This window comes from Manis javanica, chromosome 15, assembly GCF_040802235.1.
Source record: "Manis javanica isolate MJ-LG chromosome 15, MJ_LKY, whole genome shotgun sequence".
NCBI classification, from domain to species: domain Eukaryota; kingdom Metazoa; phylum Chordata; class Mammalia; order Pholidota; family Manidae; genus Manis; species Manis javanica.
The window spans coordinates 18,866,450-18,887,683 of record NC_133170.1 but is presented as its reverse complement, the minus strand read 5'-3'; the positions used below and the strand labels follow the sequence as shown (position 1 = coordinate 18,887,683).

The following is a 21,234-nucleotide window of genomic DNA, read 5'->3' as shown; positions in this document are numbered from 1 at the left end:
CTCTGCACCCAGCACAGCCCTATGGTCTGTAAGAGACCCTTTAGTCCCCGGATCTTCCTGGGGAGGAAATGTGTTGATTTGTACTTCCATCACCCCAACTTCTTTGAGGGGGATACAGAAGACAGGCTTCTGTCTTGTGAGGCTTGGGACTCTGACAGGCCTGATCCTGTTTAGCCACCTGTGGGAGAATGGAGTGGTAGGTGCAACAGATCCTTCTCCATGCTCGGCACAGAGTCAGTAGAATGAAAAATCTCAGCTCTCAGCTATACCCCAGGGAAAGAAAAAGTTGATGCATGTGTCCAGTGCTCCAACTTTTCCAAGGCTGCCCAAAGAACCAACATCTGCCAGCCTTGCCAGTCTTGGAGGTCTGATGGATCTAGCACAGTCCAGCCAGAGAGGAAGAATGAGAATGGTGGTTTGGACTGGTAGGTAGCTTAAGGGACTAATCAGATTCCACCCAAAAGATCAATCTGTACATTATTGGAATGCTGTAAGTAAAAGAGAGAAAAGACCAGAAAGTTTATTCAAGGAAAAACTGGCTGAAATCTTTCTAAATCTGGGGAAGGAAATGGACATCCAGATTCAAGAAGCTTTATAAAAACCGAAAGAAAATGAACCCAAAGAAATCTACAGAACTTTCTCACCTTATGTTGGGGTTATATCCTGCTAAACATGTCATAAGTTGAAAATGTAGGTTGAAAGTGCATTTAATACACCAAACTTACTGAACATTGTAGCTTAGCCTAACCTACCTTGAACATGTTCAGAACACTTTCATTAGCAGTTGGGCAAAATCATCCAATATCTCATGTAACTCATTTAATACTGAACTTTAAGTGATAAACAGAATGGTTGCAGGATGACTGTAAGTGTCTCAGTTCTTTATGGTGTGATTGTGTGTTTGACTGGGAGCTCTGGCTCACTGCTACTCCCAGCATTGTGAGAGAGTATTGTATGTATATTGCTAGCCTGGGGAAAGATAAAAATTTAAGATTTGAAGTACAATTGCTACTGAATGCATATCGCTTTTGTGTCATCATCAAGTTGAAAAATTCTGAGTCATACCATTGTAAGTCAGGGACTGTTAGTGTACAACAACCACAACAAAATGTAGAGAGGAAGAGAGAAGTTAAAATGTAGGGTTTTTGTATGTGATTGAACTTAAGTTATCAGCTTAAAATAGACTTTTAGAATATTTTATATAAGCCCCAAGGAAAAAAAAAACTATAAAAGTTACACAAAAGAAAAAGAGAATCAAAGTATGCAATATCAAAAAACCCCAACAAAACATAAAAGAAGACAGCAAGAGAGGATAAGAGACCAAAGAGCTATAAAACCAGCAGAAAAAAAACTTAAAAAAATGTAGTAAATCCTTCCCTATCAATAATTACTTTAAAGTAAATGGATTAAACACCCTGGCTTAGTCCATTCAGGCTGCTATAACAAAATACTTAAGAAAGGGCAGCTTATAAACAACAGAAATTTATTTCTCACAGTTCTGGAGACTGGGGAGTCCAAGGTCAAGGTGTCAACATGGTTATGTTCTCATGAAAGCCCTCTTTCTGATACATACATAGCTGACATTTTCTTAACTGTGTCCTGTACAGCAAGGGGCTAGAGATCTTTTTGGAACCTCTTTGGTAAGGCACTAATCCCATTCATGAAGGCTCCATCCTCATGATTTATGCACCTCCCAAAGGCTCCACCTACTAATAACATCACCTATGGAAATAGGATTCAACATATGAATTTGAGGGGAACACATTCAGAGCATACCATTTCCCAATTAAAAGACATACAGTGACTGAATGGATAAAAAATAAAGACCCAACCATACATATTCTGTCACCAGGAACTCACTTTAGGCTTAAGGACAGATAGGCTGAAGGTGGAGGGATGGAAAATGATATTCCATGCAAATAGTGATAAAGAAAGAGCAGGGGTGTCCATACTCTGACAAAGTAGACTTTAGGTCAAAAACTGCAAAAGATACAAAGAGAGTTATTGCATAATGATAAAAGCGCTAATTCAACAGGAAAATATAATAATTATAAATATATATGCACCCAATATGAGAGCATCTATATGAAGCAATCATTGACAGGACTGAAAAGAGAAATAGATAGAAATATAATAATAATGGGAGACTTCAATAATCCACTTTCAATAATGGATAGACCATCCAGACAGAAAACCAGTAAGGAATCAGAGGGCTTAAATAATGCTATAGACTGAATGGACCTAACAGATAAATACAGAACATTCCATTGAACAGCAGCAGAATACACATTCTCCTCAAGCACACGTGGATCTTGCTCCAGGACAGATCACATGTGAGGCCATAAAACAAGTCTTAAAAATTTTAAGAAGATGGAGGTCATGCCAAATATCAATTCTGACCATAATGGAATGAAGCTAGAAACAACCAGGAGGAAAGCAGGAAAATTCACAGGTATATGGAAATTAAATAACATATTTTTAAACAACCATTGAATCAAAGAAGAAATAAAAAGAAATTAGAAATTGCCTGAAGACAACAAAAATGAAAAATAATGCCAAAATTAATGAGGTGCAGCAAAAGCAGTACTAAGATGGAAGTTCATAGCAATAGAACCTCCACTAAATAAGATCTTAAATAAACAACCTAACTTTACACAGCAGAGAGCTAGAAAAAGAAGAACAAACTAATCCCAAAGTTAGTGGAAGGAGGGGCATAAAAAAGATTAGAGTGGAAATGAACACAATAGAAACCATAAAAAAAATAGAAAAAATCAGTAAGAGTTTTTTTTTTTTTTTTTTTTTTTTTTTTTGAGAGGGCATCTCTCATATTTATTGATCAAATGGTTGTTAACAACAATAAAATTCAGTATAGGGGGGTCAATGCTCAATGTACAATCATTAATCCATCTCAAGCCTAATTCTCGTCAGTCTCCAATCTTCTGAAGCATAACGAACAAGTTCTTACATGGTGAACGAATTCTTACAGAGTGAATAAATTCTTACATGGTGAACAGTACAAGGGCAGTCATCACAGAAACTTTCGGTTTTGATCATGCAATATGACCTATAAACCATCAGGTCAAATATGAATATTCATTTGATTTTTGTACTTGATTTATATGTTGATCCCACATTTCTCCTATTATTATTATTATTTTTATTTTTAATAAAATGCTGAAGTGGTAGGTAGATGCAAGATAAAGGTAGAAAACATAGTTTAGTGCTGTAAGAAGGCAAATGTAGATGATCAGATGATCAGGTGTGTGCCTATGGACTAAGTATTAATCCAGGCTAGACAAGGGCAGCAAGACATCCACGGATGCAGAAGATTTCTCTCAAAGCAGGGGGGGTGAGGTTCTGAGCCTCACCTCTGTTGATCCCCAAATTCTCACCTGATGGCCCCCCTGCGACTGTGCCTGTCTTAGGTTGTTCCTCCCTTGAGGAATCTTACCCGTCTCTGGCTAACCAGTCATCTTCCGGGGCCATACAGGGAAATGTAAAGTTGGTAAGTGAGAGAGAAGCCATATTGTTTGCAAAGGTTAGCTTTTTACTTCTTTGCAGATTTACGCCCTGTGGCTTCTATGCCCAGCACTTGTCTCGAGGTATCTTTACCACCTGGAGGAATTATGATACTCGGTAAATTCGATATGAGGCACGAATTCTATTTAAAGTTTGTAATTAGGAAGGAAGAAGAAAAGCTATAGATGTAGCATATGAAGGAAACTTGGGAGGATTGATTATTTCTTTGACATATCTTCTTGTATAGTACCTTAAGTATGTATAGGTTTTAAACTACTAACTAATTTGCACACACATATTGACATAATAGGAATACGGTGACATAAACAAAGCAAATCTATAATTACCAGCCATCTCCAGTGAAGCCAAGAAAACCATTTAGGCCACCCTAGGCATTTGTGAAAATTTATCTATGATATGATGGATATTTTCCAACTGTACTTGAACCATCAGACAAATTAAAGCAGCCCATTTCTGGGATCTGTTCACATCCCATATGTTCTTTTAACCATAGATAGTCTATAGTCATGAGATTTTGGGGTGCTACAACTTGCACCCCTCCCAACTCCTGGTTGAGTTCCAACAGTACAGATCCAGTCAAATTCGTTGTCTCACTGTATGCACATGCCAGCCTAGACATCTCCCTCCTCCTTCTTATGGCAAGTCCAGGAGACGGTGGGCTGGATGCAGCCACAACCGCAGCATCGTCCGGATCCCTGTGGAGGCTTTTTGATGATCATCCCCCGGCACGAGTCCTCCAGAGAGTGCTGATGCCGGAAGCTCCTCCTCATATCGTATCTTAGTTCATTTTCTGGGTATCCAAGCTAGGCCTTGATCTTCTGCGTAGAAACAAACAGACCCTTTGCCCACACTTTGACATGCCCTCTATACCACTGTGCAGAACTCATTGGAGGTCAGCACACAGTAACTGCTTTTTTTTTTTTTTTTTAATTAAGAGAAAGGAATATTATCAGAAAAGAGTACCTCCATAGCTGATCATCTGACACCCTTTAAGTGATCAACATTAAGGATATTTAAAGCATGCGTTGATCTTTGATTTACCAATAGTTTTATCCTGTTAAGGAGTAATCCCCCTTTTCTTTCTTTCTTTCTTTTTTTTTTTTTAAATTTTTAATCTACACTTACCTGAAGAATACTATGTTTACTATGCTCTCCCCTATATCAGGTCCCCCCTAACAACCACATTACGGTTACTGTCCATCAGCTTAGCAAAATGTTGTAGAGTCACTACTTGTCCTCTCTGTGTTGTGCAGCCCACCCTCCCCTTTCTCCCTCCCCCCCATGCATGCTAATCTTAATACCCCCCTTCTTCTTCCCCCCCCTTATCCCTCCCTGCCCACCCATCCTCCCCAGTTCCTTTCCCTTTGGTACCTGTTAGTCCATTTTTGGGTTCTGTAATTCTGCTGCTGTTTTGTTCCTTCAGTTTTTCCTTTGTTCCTATACTCCTCAGATGAGTGAAATCATTTGGTATTTCTCTTTCTCCGCTTGGCTTATTTCACTGAGCATAATACTCTCCAGCTCCATCCATGTTGCTGCAAATGGTTGGATTTTTCCACTTCTTATGGCTGAGTAGTATTCCATTGTGTATATGTACCACATCTTCTTTATCCATTCATCTACAGATGGACATTTAGGTTGCTTCCAATTCTTGGCTATTGTAAATAGTGCTGCAATAAACATAGGAGTGCATCTGTCTTTCTCAAACTTGATTGCTGCATTCTTAGGGTAAATTCCTAGGAGTGGAATTCCTGGGTCAAATGGTAGGTCTGTTTTGAGCATTTTGATGCACCTCCATACTGCTTTCCACAATGGTTGAACTAATTTACATTCCCACCAGCAGTGTAGGAGGGTTCCCCTTTCTCCACAGCCTCGCCAACATTTGTTGTTGTTTGTCTTTTGGATGGCAGCTATCCTTACTGGTGTGAGGTGATACCTCATTGTAGTTTTAATTTGCATTTCTCTGATAATTAGCGATGTGGAGCATCTTTTCATGTGTCTGTTGGCCATCTGTATTTCTTTTTCAGAGAACTGTCTGTTCAGTTCCTCTGCCCATTTTTTAATTGGGTTATTTGTTTTTTGTTTGTTGAGGCGTGTGAGCTCTTTATATATTCTGGACGTCAAGCCTTTATCGGATCTGTCATTTTCAAATATATTCTCCCATACTGTAGGGTTCCTTTTTGTTCTATTGATGGTGTCTTTCGCTGTACAGAAGCTTTTCAGCTTAATGTAGTCCCACTTGCTCATTTTTGCTGTTGTTTTCCTTGCCCGGGGAGATATGTTCAAGAAGAGATCACTCATGTTTATGTCTAAGAGGTTTTTGCCTATGTTTTTTTCCAAGAGTTTAATGGTTTCGTGACTTACATTCAGGTCTTTGATCCATTTTGAGTTTACCTTTGTATATGGGGTTAGACAATGGTCCAGTTTCATTCTCCTACATGTAGCTGTCCAGTTTTGCCAGCACCATCTGTTGAAGAGACTGTCATTTTGCCATTGTATGTCCATGGCTCCTTTATCAAATATTAATTGACCATATATGTTTGGGTTAATTTCTGGGGTCTCTAATCTGTTCCACTGGTCTGTGGCTCTGTTCTTGTGCCAGTACCAAATTGTCTTGATTACTATGGCTTTGTAGTAGAGCTTGAAGTTGGGGAGTGAGATCCCCCCTACTTTATTCTTCTTTTTCAGGATTGCTTTGGCTATTCGGGGTCTTTGGTGTTTCCATATGAATTTTTGAATTATTTGTTCCAATTCATTGAAGAATGTTGCTGGTAATTTGAGAGGGATTGCATCAAATTTGTATATTGCTTTCGGCAGGATGGCCATTTTGACGATATTAATTCTTCCTAGCCATGAGCATGGGATGAGTTTCCATTTATTAGTGTCCCCTTTAATTTCTCTTAAGAGTGACTTGTAGTTTTCAGAGTATAAGTTTTTCACTTCCTTGGTTAGGTTTATTCCTAGGTATTTTATTCTTTTTGATGCAATGGTGAATGGAATTGTTTTCCTGATTTCTCTTTCTATTGATTCATTGTTAGTGTATAGGAAAGCTACAGATTTCTGTGTGTTGATTTTGTATCCTGCAACTTTGCTGTATTCCGATATCAGTTCTAGTAGTTTTGGAGTGGAGTCTTTAGGGTTTTTTATGTACAGTATCATATCATCTGCAAATAGTGACAGTTTAACTTCTTCTTTACCAATCTGGATTCCTTGTATTTCTTTGTTTTGTCTGATTGCCGTGGCTAGGACCTCCAGTACTATGTTAAATAACAGTGGGGAGAGTGGGCATCCCTGTCTGGTTCCCGATCTCAGTGGAAATGCTTTCAGCTTCTCGCTGTTCAGTATAATGCTGGCTGTGGGTTTATCATATATGGCCTTTATTATGTTGAGGTACTTGCCCTCTATTCCCATTTTGCTGAGAGTTTTTATCATGAATGGATGTTGAATTTTGTCAAATGCTTTTTCAGCATCTATGGAGATGATCATGTGGTTTTTGTCTTTCTTTTTGTTGATGTGGTGGATGATGTTGATGGATTTTCGAATGTTGTACCATCCTTGCATCCCTGGGATGAACCCCACTTGGTCATGGTGTATGATCCTTTTGATATACTGTTGAATTCTGTTTGCTAATATTTTATTGAGTATTTTTGCATCTACGTTCATCAGGGATATTGGTCTGTAATTTTCTTTTTTGGTGGGGTCTTTGCCTGGTTTTGGTATTAGGGTGATGTTGGCTTCATAGAATGAGTTTGGGAGTATTCCCTCTTCTTCTATTTTGTGGAACACTTTAAGGAGAATGGGTATTATGTCTTCTCTGTGTGTCTGATAAAATTCCGAGGTAAATCCGTCCGGCCCCGGGGTTTTGTTCTTGGGTAGTTTTTTGATTACTGTTTCAATTTCTTTGCTTGTAATTGGTTTGTTTAACTTTTGTGTTTCTTCCTTGGTCAGTCTTGGGAGGTTGTATTTTTCTAGGAAGTTGTCCATTTCTTCTAGGTTTTCCAGCTTGTTGGCATATAGGTTTTCATAGTAGTCTTTAATAATTCTTTGTATTTCTGTGGAGTCTGTCGTGATTTTTCCATTCTCATTTCTGATTATGTTGATTTGTGTTGACTCTCTTTTTCTCTTAATAAGTTGGGCTAGAGGCTTATCTATTTTGTTTATTTTCTCAAAGAACCAGCTCTTGGTTTCGTTGATTTTTGCTATTGTTTTATTCTTCTCAATTTTGTTTATTTCTTCTCTGATCTTTATTATGTCCCTCCTTCTGCTGACTTTAGGCCTCATTTGTTCTTCTTTTTCCAGTTTTAATAATTGTGATGTTAGACTATTCATTTGGGATTGTTCTTCCTTCTTCAAGTGTGCCTGGATTGCTATATACTTTCCTCTTAAGACTGCTTTCGCTGCATCCCACAGAAGTTGGGGCTTAGTGTTGTTGTTGTCATTTGTTTCTATATATTCCTTGATCTCTATTTTGATTTGTTCATTGATCCATTGATTATTTAGTAGCATGTTGTTAAGCCTCCATGTGTTTGTGAGCCTTTTTGTTTTCTTTGTAGAATTTATTTCTACTTTCATACCTTTGTGGTCTGAAAAATTGGTTGGTAGAATTTCAATATTGTGGAATTTACTGAGGCTCTTTTTGTGAGCTAGTATGTGGTCTATTCTGGAGAATGTTCCATGTGCACTTGAGAAGAATGTATATCCTGTTGCTTTTGGATGTAAAGTTCTATAGATGTCTATTAGGTCCATCTGTTCTAGTGTGTTGTTCAGTGCCTGTGTGTCTTTACTTATTTTCTGCCTGGTGGATCTATCCTTTGGGGTGAGTGGTGTGTTGAAGTCTCCTACAATGAATGCATTGCAGTCTATTTCCCTCTTTAGTTCTGTTAGTATTTGCTTCACATATGCTGGTGCTCCTGTATTGGGTGCATATATATTTAGAATGGTTATATCCTCTTGTTGGACTAAGCCCTTTATCATTATGTAGTGGCCTTCTTTATCTCTTGTTACTTTCTTTGTTTTGAAGTCTATTTTGTCTGATATTAGTACTGCAACCCCTGCTTTCTTCTCACTGTTGTTTGCCTGAAATATGTTTTTCCATCCCTTGACTTTTAGTCTATGCTTATCTTTGGGTTTAAGGTGAGTTTCTTGTAAGCAGCATATAGATGGGTCTTGCTTTTTTATCCATTCTATTACTCTATGTCTTTTGATTGGTGCATTAAGTCCATTTACATTTAGGGTGACTATTGAAAGATATGTACTTATTGCCATTGCAGGCTTTAGATTCGTGGTTACCAAAGGTTCAAGGTTAGCTTCTTTAGTATCTTACTGCCTAACTTAGCTCGCTTATTGAGCTGTTATATACACTGTCTGGAGAGTCTTTTCTTCTCTCCCTTCTTATTCCTCCTCCTCCCTTCTTCATATGTTGTGTGTTTTGTTCTGTGCTCTTTTTAGGGGTGCTCCCATCTAGAGCAGTCCCTGTAGGATGCCCTGTAGAGGTGGTTTGTGGGAGGCAAATTCCCTCAGCTTTTGCTTGTCTGGGAATTGTTTGATCCCACCATCATATTTAAATGATAGTCGTGCTGGATACAGTATCCTTGGTTCAAGGCCCTTCTGTTTCATTGCATTAAGTATATCATGCCATTCTCTTCTGGCCTGTAGGGTTTCTGTTGAGAAGTCTGATGTTAGCCTGATTGGTTTTCCTTTATAGGTGACCTTTTTCTCTCTAGCTGCCTTTAAAACTCTTTCCTTGTCCTTGATCCTTGCCATTTTAATTATTATGTGTCTTGGTGTTGTCCTCCTTGGATCCTTTCTGTTGGGGGTTCTGTATAATTCCATGGTCTGTTCGATTATTTCCTCCCCCAGTTTGGGGAAGTTTTCAGCAATTATTTCTTCAAAGACACTTTCTATCCCTTTTCCTCTTTCTTCCTCTTCTGGTATCCCTATAATACGAATGTTTTTCCTTTTGTATTGGTCACATATTTCTCTTAGTGTTGTTTCATTCCTGGAGATCCTTTTATCTCTCTCTATGTCAGCTTCTATACGTTCCTGTTCTCTGGCTTCTATTCCTTCAATGGCCTCTTGCATCTTATCCATTCTGCTTATAAATCCTTCCAGGGATTGTTTCACTTCTGTGATCTCTTTCCTGACATCTGTGATCTCCTTCCGGACTTCATCCCACTGCTCTTGCATTTTTCTCTGCATCTCATCCCACTGCTCTTGCATTTTTCTCTGCATCTCATCCCATTGCTCTTGCATTTTTTTCTGCATCTCTGTCAGCATGTTCATGATTTTTATTTTGAATTCTTTTTCAGGAGGACTAGTTAGGTCTGTCTCCTTCTCAGGTGTTGTCTCTGTGATCTTTGTCTGCCTGTAGTTTTGCCTTTTCATGGTGATAGAGATAGTCTGCAGAGCTGGTACAAGTGACCGCTGGAAGAGCTTCCCTTCTTGTTGGTTTGTAGCCTTTTCCTGGGAGAATAGCGACCTCTAGTGGCTTGTGCTGGGCAGCTGTGCGCAGACAGGGCTTCTGCTTCCTGCCCAGTTGCTTTGGGGTTTATCTCCACTGTTGCTGTGGGCTTGGCCTGGCTGGGGCTGTTCCTCCAAAATGGTGGAGCCCCGTTAGAGGGGGAGCAGCCAGGAGACTATTTATCTCCGTAAGGGGCCTCTGTGCTCCCTGCTGCCCAGGGGGTTAGAGTGCCCAGAGATCCCCAGATTCCCTGCTTCTGGTCTAAGTGACCTGTCCTGCCCCTTTAAGATTTCCAAAAAGCACTCTCCAAACCAAAACAACAACAGCAACAATGAGAGAGGGAACAGAAAGGAAAAAAAAAAGAAAAAACACGTGATTTTTTTTTTTTTCCTCAGGTGCCGGTCCCAGGCACCCGCGCACTGGTCCTGCTGCCCTGTCTCCCTAGCACCAGGGTCCCTGTCCTTTCAAGGCTTCCAAAAAGCACCCACCCACCGGTCCCGCAGGGAAGGAACGCTCAATATTCTTGGTCCTCAGGCACTGGTCCCACGCACCCGCTCACCAGTCCCGCCACCCTGCCTCCCTAGCACCGGGGTCCCTGTCCCTTCAAGGCTTCCAAAAAGCACTTGGCAAAAAGAGAGAAAAAAAAAGGGGAAAAACGCGCGATTTCTTCCGTCCTCAGGTGCTGGTCTCAGGCACCCACCCACCGGTCCCACAGGGAAAAATGCGGGATATTCTTTGTCCTCAGGTGCCGGTCCCAGGCACCCGCTGACCAGTCCCGCCGCCCTGCCTCCCTAGCACCGGGGTCCCTGTCCCTTTTAGGCTTCCAAAAAGCACTCGCAGAAAAGAGAAAAAAAAAAGGGGAAAAACGCGCGATTTCCTCTGTCCTCAAGTGCCGGTCTCAGGCACCCGCCCACCGGTCCCGCAGGGAAAAACGGGGGATATTCTTTGTCCTCAGGCGCCGGTCCCAGCCACCCGCTCACCAGTCCCGCCACCGTGCCTCCCTAGCACTGGGGTCCCCGTCCCTTCAAGGCTTCCAAAAAGCGCTTGCCAAAAAGAGAAAAAAAAAAAAGGGGAAAAACGCGCGACCTCCTCCGTCCTCAGGCACCGGTCTCAGGCACCCGCCCCCAGGTCTCGCAGGGAGAAACGCGGGATATTCTTTGTCCTCCGGCGCCGTTCCCAGGCACCTCCTCACCGGTCCCGCCACCCTGCCTCCCCAGCAACGGGGGCCCGTCCCTCTAAGGCTTCCAAAAAGCGCTCGCCAAAAAAAAAAACTGCTCCGGTTTCTCTCCACCCGCCGGGAGCCGGGGGGAGGGACGCTCGGGTCCCGCCGGGCTGGGGCTTGTATCTTACCCCCTTCACAAGGCGCTGGGTTCTTGCAGGTGTGGATGTGGTCTGGATGTTGTCCTGTGTCCTGTGGTCTCTATTTTAGGAAGATTTTTCTTTGTTATATTTTCATAGCTCTATGTGTTTTTGGGAGGAGATTTCCACTGCTCTACTCACGCCGCCATCTTGGCTCCCCCTCCAAGAGTTTTTTTTTTGAAAAGGTAAATATAATTGACATACTTTTGGCTAGACTAAGAGAAAAAGAGAAAAGATACAAATAAATAAAACAAGAAATGAAAAAAGAGACATTAAAACCTATGTCACAGAAATAGAAAGGATCCTAAGAAACTATGGTCAATAATTATATGCCAACAAACTGGATAACCTAGAAAAATGGATAAATTCTTAAAACATACAACTTACTAACATGAAGTAAAAATCATGGATATTTCTCCAAATCATAGAGATACCACAGAGAAATAAAAAGTCTAAACACACTAACTTGTATGGAGCTTGAATTTGTAGTCAAAAAACCTCCCAACAAAGAAAATTCCAGGACCAAATGGCTTCACTGGTAAATTCTGCAATGCATTTAAAGAAGAATTAACATATATCCTTTTCAAACTTTTCCAAAATATTGAAAAGAAGGGAACACTTCCAAGAGCCCAGCATTACCCTAATACTAAAGTCAGACAAAGGCGCTACAAGGAAAGAAAAATGCAGGCCAATGTCCCTGATGAACATAGTCACAAATATCTTCAACAGAATATTAGCAAACCAAATCCAATAGTACACTGAAAGGATTTACTCTATCCAAGTGGGATTTATGAGATGCAAGAATCGTTCAGCATATGAAAATTGATTAATGTAATACACTACATTACCAGAATAAATGATTAAAATCACATGATCATCTAAATAGATGTAGAAAAAGCATTTGGCAAAATTCAATATCCTTTCATGATGAAACCTGTCAACAAACTAGGAATAGAGGGGAAGTATCTGAACATAATAAAGATAATAAAATATCTGAACATAACAATGGCAAGCCCACAGCTAGCATCATACTCAGTGGTAAAAAGCTGAAATCTTTTCCTCTAAGATCATGAGCAAGACAAGGATGCCCTCGCACTACCTCTGTTCAGCGTAAGACCGGAAGTCTGAACCAGAGCAATTAGGCTGGATAAAGACAAAAGGCATACAAATCAGAAAGGAAGAAGTAAAATTATCTTAATTTGCAGGCAGCATGATCTCATATAAGAAACCATAAAGACTCTATAAAAAAACCTGTGAGAATGAATAAATGATTTCAATAAAGTTTGGTATACTTCAGTAAAGTTTCTGAAGTTCCCACACTTGTTGGTGGGAATGCAAATTGGCGCAGCCACTATGAAAAGCAATATACCAGTTCTTCAAGCAATTAAAAACAGAGTTACCATATGATCCAGCAATCCCATTTCTGGATATATATCTACAAGAATTGAAAGTAGGATACTGAAGAAATAGTTGTACTCGCATGTTCACTGCAGCGCTGTTCATAATAGCCAAGATAGGGAACAAGCTAAATGTCCACTGACAGATAAATGGATAAAGAAAATGTCTATACATACAGTGGAATACTATTGAACTTTAAAAAAGAAGGAATTGTGCATGTGCAACAACATGGATGAATCTTGCAACATTATACTAAGTGAAATAAGGCAATCACTGGAAGAAAACTACTGCATTGTTCCACTTATATGAGGTATCTAAAATAGTCAAATTCACAGAATCGATGAATGGATAGTGATTGCCAGGGATATGGGGTGGGTGGTGTTGAGTTACAATTCAAGGGGCATAAAGTTTCAGGTAAGCAAGAGGAATAAACTCTAGAGATCTGCTGTTCAACACTGTACCTATAGTTAATAATGTACATTTAAAAAATTAAGAGAGTAGATCTTATGTTAAATGTACTTATCACAACAGAACAAAATGAAGTAATAAAAAGTAATATGTAGCTTTGCTGTCTTAGAATAATGGAAAATGGAACATACGGCATTGGGTCATTTTTTGCATTGATATAAAAAGGAAGTTTCAGTTAGTAACAAAATAGACCCTATTCCTGAAGATTGTGAGCTCCTGGTCACCATGTCCTTGTCAGACCCTGACTGATGTACCAGGTTCCATGTGAGTTTTCTCATTTTCTCAAAATTACAAATAAATAGACTTTGTGTTTCTGTTTGCTAAAAAGAGGGAAAAAAAGAAAAGGTTCATGAGTGTGAAGATGTCTGAGAAACGTATCAGATGCGGAAGCTTGAAAAAAAAGTGAGGCAATAGAATATATTCATTCTGTTGTTCTAGAGAGAATTAAGGCAAAATGTTTAAATTGATTCAATATAAGAAAGGTTTCTATCCTAACACTTACTTATCCTAAAATGAACTAGTGAATCATGTGACCTAGAGAATTTCATGACCCTGGAGTTTTAAGTGCAAACAGAATGAACATCTGCTACTGTATAGCCGTATTGTATGGCATAAAGCAGGTACATGGTAAATATTTTTTAAATGTCAAATACATGCTAGCATGGTAGGGAAGGAAAAAGTGAGAGGTTGGGCTTCCTAGCAATTCTAAAATAAGCTGTGCAAGATACTGATTAATACTCCTTGAAAAGAATGTTCTATTGTCAAATTATCTTATGAACCCCTTTGTTAAATAAACTCAGATTCCTTTATTGATGGGCCACACAGAGGGTTTAATATAACAAATTTCATGTATATATACACACATATGTATATACGTATAGATATTTGTGTGTATGTATCTGTATCTATAGATTTGTATCTAAGAGGAGATATTAAAGACAATAGACTAACTTGGTCATAAAACAACTTTTGGCAAACACAGCTGACTGGAACACTGTTCCTTAGAATACTTAGAATACTAAATTTGCTCCATTTTTTTCTTCCAACTCTTAGTTATTTTTTGTTTTCAAAGAGAGAGTTGCTATTTTCTATATGTTTCTTCTCAACTTTGTAGTTCCAGCCACCTTTTCCTGTGTACTGGTGCTACTCTATAGAAATGTGTTTACCAGTTTAGTAAAAAATGTATTTCCTCTTTCTCAGCTCTCATGTCTTCCTTAGTATACTGTCATGTTCGGCGTCTCACTCACTCCCATGAGTGAGCCATAGCACTCGTGATTTTCTTTGAATACTTCTATAATGCAAAATCATTGTCCTTTAGGAACCTCTCCAAGACTCCTTCTAAGGAAGAAAATTCTCTCTCAGAATGCTTGAAAACATGTATGCAAATGTATGTGGATTATTTTCCTACTTTATTATAGGTTCATGGTCTAAAGGAATGATCATTATCCTTAGATGAAACAGGCAGAGACAAATTTTGTGTATTGCTTTCTCCAAAGTAAAAGAGTCAGAGTGTTTCTAGGCAAATACCATAAAGATCTCCTGTATTAACTGAGAAAGAGCCCATTTCTTGAACAGTATTTTTCAAAGCTTAACCTCATGTTTTAACAACCCCAGATGACTTATGTTCCTGGCTTTCTTGTTTGTTGGTTAGCTTTCAATGCCTGAATTCAGAGAAATGAGGGATGGAAAAAAACCCCAACAGGTCACCCAGGTCATTTCTTTAAAGAAATTAACAGATGAATCTCATAATGTAGTCCATCATATCAGCTTACTTGAGGGTAGTTGGGGCAGCATTTACATTTTTAAATCAGAAAAATTGGGGCCAATTTCAATCCCAGGATGAATTTTGAGTCCAAGAGGTTTCCAAATCCTACCTCAGCTTTTTGTGTGAGTGTGTGTGCCTGCTTGCATGTGTATGCATGTATACATCTGTTCATAAACTGAGCAATTAAGCACAGATGCAGTCTGGCTTTTAAATATTGAGCTGGCAGGGGAAGGGAAGATAAGAAAGAAGCAACCACAAGGCTGAAAAATATCAGTGTCAGGGCAAAGGACCTAAGTCTTTAAGCCCCTGCATTGACCAATTTTTGGATATGAGCTGTTTCTGGAAAGGGATGTGACTTGGGGCAAGCTGCCCTTTTTAGGTAATGGCAATTTTAGGAGGGACTCAACCAGCTGAAAGCCATCAGCTGCCAGCATCTGAGGGAATGAGCTCTTCAGTGCTGAAGGAGGATGTGGACAGAGCATTAATTAGAGTCCATACTTGCAGTGTTACAGCTGCTTGCTTGATGCAGTATGTTCCAGATAGATCTTCTCCAGGTTTCTGGTTGGTTTCTTTCCCAGGAAAAAAATTATAAGAGATAGGCACTAGTCACAATTTCCTGGATTCTTTGTCTGTTTTAAAGAAGTGTATTTCACATTTGTAGTGTAACAACTACCTCCTCTTTTCCAGCTTTATAATTTCTCCTTTGGTATACTCTCCCTGAAGTCCGGTTCACTTCTGGAGTAAGTCAGGATGCTTGTGAGGGTTAGTGGGACACACTCCATCCCCTGCTGCTGCAGCTGGTTGCAAGACCATTACTAATACTCATTGTCTCCCTCTTTAACTACTTATCCCAGATACCCTTACTCTTAGCACATCTGGTGGTCTAACTGTCTAATTTAGTAAGTGAAATAGACCCTCATTTGTAAGAGTTGTGAGCTGGTCACTATGCCCTTGTGAGACCATGGCTGGTATATTTGTATGTTTACTATCATGATTGGACAGAGAAATACCAAGGGATATTCCAGTGGATTACCTGGACACCAGATGCATTTTTCCCTTCTTAGATTCAGAAGCCCTACCTTCTACTGATGAACAAACTTAATTACCCCCTTTAGGAAAGATGATTCCTTTACTTGGTAACTGTCCTCTTAGCATGAAATGATTAGACAGCATATAAAGATGGGATGGGACTCTTCCACTGTCCCATGGTGGACTTTTTCCTCTCCATATGAATCAAGATTTGCAGGCCCACAGATACTAGAATGCTAAAGATAGAAAATATGAATTCCTTATGTGTGTTTCAAAATATGATAAATAGAGTCACTCCTGCTTCCTTACTTTGGTTCTCAGACCCTTGTATTCCTCCTCCTGGGGACCTATCATATAGTTTAGAGTATATAACACATCCTGGATAAAAGTGTCCCATTCTCTTTTTTTCCTTTTTTCTGGTTTACCACCAATTGCCAGGGATTCCTAGTGATGAATGAGGCATGGCAAAAGACATATCTGACAATTGTTAGAGAGGTAACGATGTCTGTGTTCCAGAGGAAGGCCATCTAGGATGAAAAAGAACCCTAGTTCACAGAGAGAGAAACAGAGGCAATCTAGGGTGCCAGGTTTCAAATCAAAATGAGTTCAGGATAGTTCTCATTAGAATTCTGTTTTGTCATGAGTCCAGAAGCATTAGGATTGAGGAATTGAAAGAAAGGCTACTAATGATGATGGATAATCAAGGTCCTCAAAAATTCATACAGAGAAAAACAGATTACTTGCAGATTTCCCTTATTGAAAACATAGATGTAGGGATGAAAATAGTGCTTGAATATAATATACTACTAGTACTAGTTAAGCATATAACTTTAACTCACTTCTAATATGGATACTTTTATGACTACATCAAAATATGGCCACACAAATACCAAAAACAGCTGATCATGAAAGCTCAGACCATGAATTTTCCTTAAACCAAAATGAACTTCCCTGTCCTAGTCTTCTGAAACTGCGTGCTTCCTCAGCATAGGCAGATATGACGTGGTGGAGAAGAGAGGTAAGTAGAATGCATATAAGCTGGCCCCTGTTGTCAGCAGTTCTTGGTCTTGCTGGCTGCTTTCAAGGTATGAGTGGGAAACTCCAAAGAGGAATTGTCTCACCATTTTTTAATATCCATGGTACATTGCAACGATCATAATAGTACAATAAAAATAACTGCAGAATTTGCTAACATTTATTAAGCACTTACTCATGCCAGGTACTGTTTTGTGCACTTTACATGTATTCATTTATTTCGTGTTTACAATAACTCTAAGATAAGTACTAGAATCATCTTATTTTACAAATAAGGAAACTGAGGCCCAGTGAGATCAATTTCTTGTCTAAAAACTTCACAGCTTTAAGTGGTGGAGCAGGGAGGTCTAGTTCCAAATTCCATGTTCTCAAATATTATGCCAAAATGCTAAATTGCTTTGTTGGGGAACAGAGCATTCCACCTGTGTTTAAATACTTCTTGGCTTCCATGATGTTCTATTCCATGAAAGGTCTTACCAAGATTGTGAAATGGGAAGAAAATTAGACCTGTGACCTATCACTATATATGTCTTGGCTCTGAAAACCAGAGTTTATCAAAAAAGAAATTGAACTGAGAAGGTGGATAAATAAAATTGTGACTGAAGTGGATAACAACAACTTAATCAGATTAGAAAGTAGGACCATATACAATGGGAGGTTGGTACAAATATATTGAACATTTGTATGTACCCTTTTAAATAAATTCGCTTGAGGAATTAGATTTTATGAGGTCACTACAGTGAATTTTTCCAAAGAATAGGATTACCTGCCTTTGGAACAGTCATTTGGTCTCTAAGATCTCAGATTACTCCATGTAAAATGAAGGGGTTGAATTAGGTTATTGTTGAACTCTTTTGCAGCCCAAAAACTATGAATCTAGTGTTGTATAAAGGATAAAACAAGAGGTCTGGAGCTGGAAGACGCTTGTCTTCTTTTTAGAGCCTTTCTTCTATTTGCCATCTGAGTGACTGTCATAGATCTATTCCTGGGAAACAGACTCTAAGACTTGAAGACTTGTGTACAGTTGGTTTATTTGGAAGCACTCCTGAGCACAACATGAGGTGGATGAGGGAAGTAGGCCTAGGCAGAGTGAGCGTTTGAATTCTTATGCAATTGCAGTCAATGCCTCAGCTAATTTTATGGTGAAACTCTTCGGCTGGGATGACCATTCAGAGTAGTCCTTTCTATTAATGGGTTTTTAGCTAATATGGTATCTCTGGGATGGGATTTACCCTCTCTTCAGAAACAAAAAGCAGACAGTACATATGAAACAATGATTTTCAAGATACCAGACACCAACAATGAAAGAACAATGAAGGATGGTGATCTCTAAGAGTGGGAGAAAAAGTCCTGTGACTGTCCCAGCTTATTGTCTTAAGAGAGTTTCCAGGCCATGGCTCAGGGAGGGGAGGAAGCAAGATGGAATCCAGTGGATGTTTTGAGTTGAGATGGAGTTGAAAGTCCTTGGAGAATATGTTGGTTATAGTTTACATGGCAAACTGCAGGAAAGGAGAGAGCTACAGAGAGAGGGATCTCTTGATATGCATGGAGGGCACTCCTCATATATGAAGCAAAGAACTGATTGGCATATATGATGGGAAATAATCATCTAAAAGGGAACAGTGGCTGGCACTGACTTAGGGCTGAGGTTATTGCCTATTCCTACCACCCAGTCATGGGACACTGGGTGCAGTACTCAGAAGATCTTGCCTCAGTGTAGGGGAAATAATTGGCCCCAGGCCAAGTACTGCATTGGCCCTATCTTAAATGCAAGACCTAAAAGAATGAATATTTTTCCAAGTGCATCCCAGAACAAAGGCTCAAGAATATACCTACAGAAATATACAGGAATATTCAGCACACAAACAGGTAAAATTTGCAATGTCTGGCATCAAATAACAGATTACTAGAAATTCAAAGAAGTGGGAAATTATGATTCCCTAATGAGTAGAATAATCAAACAAACAAAACCAATCTGGAAGTGAGCAGAAATTGTAATTGACAAAGAAGGACATTAAAATGGTTATCATAATTGTATCCAATATTTTAAAAAGTTGAGTCATGGAAAATATGACAATGCCCAAATTAAACTTCTAGAGATGAGAAGTATAAAGTCTAAGATGAAGAATACACTGGATAAGATTAACAGTAAACTAGATCTTGCTGAAGATAAAGTTGGTAGATTTGTAGTCACATTAAAAGACATGGTCAAAAATGGCACACAGAGGAAAAACCACTTGTAAAAATAAAATAAATCAGGGAGCTGTGGGACAATTTCAAGCGACCAAATGTGCATGTCATTAGTCTCCAAAGGAGAAGAGATATGAGGAATGGAAAATATTTGAAGAAATAATTACTGAAAAATCTAAATTTTGTGCATCCCAAGAAGTTCAATAAACCCCAAACAAGTTAAAAAAGGAAAACCACACGAAGGTATGTCATAATCATTTTGGTTAAAACCAATGATAAAGAAAAAAACCTTGGAAACAGCCAGAGATGAAAGACACAGTACATACAGAGGAATAAAGATAAGAATGACAATGGATTTTATAACAGAAACAATGCAAGCTAGAAAGACAATAGAACATCTTAAAAGCATTAAAATAAATCACTGATAACATAGCATTTGATATACAGTGAAAATATCTTTCAAATATGAAGGCAGACTTTCAAAACTTAAAGAATCCAACAGACCTGCACTATGGGAAATGTTAAAGAAAGTCCTTCAGGCAGAAGGATGCTGTCAGATGGAAATCTGGATACACGCAAAATAATGAAGCATTTTGGAAAGGGAAACTACACGGGTAAATGTATGAGACATTTTCTATATTGTCTAAGCCTTCTAAAAAATAATTTACTGTTTAAAGCAAAAATAATAAAAATATACCATAGGATCTATAACATATGTAGAGGTAAATGCTGGACTGTTCAGACCACTTACTATACAGAGATTATTGAGATAGCTAATTTTTAGTCAATCATCTTGCCATTTTCTTTTTCCATTTGTTGTGTCTGTTTTTTGTTCTCCTTTCCTCTATTTTTTGCCTTCTTTTGTATTACTACTGATGCCTAAGGGATGGGAAACAAATGAGGTGAGCCCTATAAATGCCCCAATTTCTTGAAGAATTTTCAGGCCATGGGACAGAAAATGGAACCCTGGCAAAGCCTTATGGCCTTCCAAAATTGAGGAGACAGAGTTGGGAGTCTAGAGACGTGGCTAGCAATCACAGGGAAGATTACCAGAGAGGAAAGAGAAGTACACAAAAGAGAGCTCTAGAGATAAGTAGAGAGTTGCGTTCAAGTCCTTAGCTGGGAACCATCAGATGCCAGTATATCTGGTGGCCAAGGGAATAATGCCTCAGTCTGAGTGGCACACCATTGCATTTACTATAGTGTCTTCAGAAAGTTACATCTATTATTCTCACTTTTATCATCTAGTAAATATTACTTATCTTCTGGATTGCTGTAAAATCTAATGATCTAATGACTTACTACATGTGAAAAGGGTTTAGAAATTATAAAACACATTGTTATATTAATATGTGATGTTTTAACTTATACAATACACATTATTAACACATTATTAGGATGAATCTAACAGTTCCAGAATTGGTTGATGGCTTCCAGACATGACTAGTCAGTCTGTTCTTTATCTAGCTTTCACTGAATACCCTTTGTGACAGAACATAATACCAGGGCTATAGAGAGAAAAAAGAATTGTAGTTACAGTGCCTGCTCTCAAAAAATTTGCTATGTTAGAAAAGAAAATACACATAGAAAGAAACTTTAATCAAAACATGAGTTGAATAGTCTTATTGTGCTTGACTCTTTACATATTTTCTAGAAAGGCTAGACCTGTGTGATGGGAGCTGGGTACATTTAATCATGGATTCACAAAGGACTTGAATTTTGAGCTGGATTTTGAAGGAGGAGAAAGGTATTCCACTGAAGAGCTGAAGGCAGTGTGGGCCTACAGAAGGAAAGGATGTAAAAGATGGTTATAAACAAGCTCTCATGGCAGAAAACAAGGTCTGAATTGGGGTCAAGAAGTCCTTGGCTTTGACCCTGCCTACCAAGCAGGAGACTTGGAGCCTCATTTCCTCATTTGCAAACCAGGCTTAAGCGAGCCCTGGTGTCTTGTCTGCATGATTCCACAGTCATCCATTTAAAAATCTCTGGTGAT

The 21,234-nt window shown here is 39.0% G+C and overlaps 1 protein-coding gene across 4 annotated transcripts in view; it reads left to right on the top strand.

The window, feature by feature from the left end:
* PDE6H (phosphodiesterase 6H) overlaps window positions 1-21,234 on the top strand; it is a 186,012-nt gene that overhangs the window by 46,893 nt on the left and 117,885 nt on the right. The gene's annotated exons all lie outside the window — the stretch shown is intronic.